Source organism: Octopus bimaculoides, chromosome 8, assembly GCF_001194135.2.
Source record: "Octopus bimaculoides isolate UCB-OBI-ISO-001 chromosome 8, ASM119413v2, whole genome shotgun sequence".
NCBI lineage: Eukaryota > Metazoa > Mollusca > Cephalopoda > Octopoda > Octopodidae > Octopus > Octopus bimaculoides.
In genome coordinates this window covers 79233023-79233889 of record NC_068988.1, presented here as the reverse complement: position 1 = coordinate 79233889, position 867 = coordinate 79233023, and positions in this window count along the sequence as shown.

Here is an 867-nt window from a genome sequence, read left to right as displayed (position 1 = left end):
ATGACAATAGGTATTGTTTTCGTCTTCAGATTCCACATTTTGCTAATTTCTATTTCAAGATCTTTATATTTGCTCAGTTTATTATTATTATTATTATTATTATTATTATTATTATTATTATTATTATTATTATTATTATTATTATTATTATTATTATTCAGTAGTTTTATTTTTATAACGTGCTTTCACTTCCCTACCGAGCGCAGCTCTATGTGCCATGGGTATGTGTTGTGGTTTGCTGTGATGCTCTTATGGTTACTGTATTGAAAGTGTTTTGCGTAGGATGTGTGCAGTGCCCAGTATTGCAATTTTCTGTATATTATATATATTTGTAAGTCCTGGTGTTTTTGTCATGTATTTGTCTGAATATTTTTTATCATACCTAATGCGACCACTATGATAGGAATTGTTTCTGTCTTTAGATTCCACATTCGATTAGAAAGCATTTTTTTTTCATGATCTCTGACAAGTGTATCTGCCCTATTGGCCTTAATTTCTCTATCTGTGTGTATTAGCATATCCCAGAGTATGGTTGCTTTCCCGCTTTCTGTGACCTTTTCTGGCGTGTTCCTACACCATCTTTTTTCTGTTGTTATTCCATAGTGTTGGCATAGCTTCCAGTGTATATAGGTCCCAGCTCTGTCGTGTCTGTGAATATATTCCTTCTTAGCCAGGACTGGGCAGCCAGAGATAATATGATTTATTGTTTCTTGTCCATCGCCACATATTCTGCAGTTACTTGTTATGTTTCTTTTCATTATATGTTTTTGGTAATTTCTGGTGGGGAGGCTTTGGTCTTGTGATGCAATTAAAAATCCTTCAGTCTCTGCTTTGAGTCCTGAGCTTCTCAGCCATTGCTGGGATTTT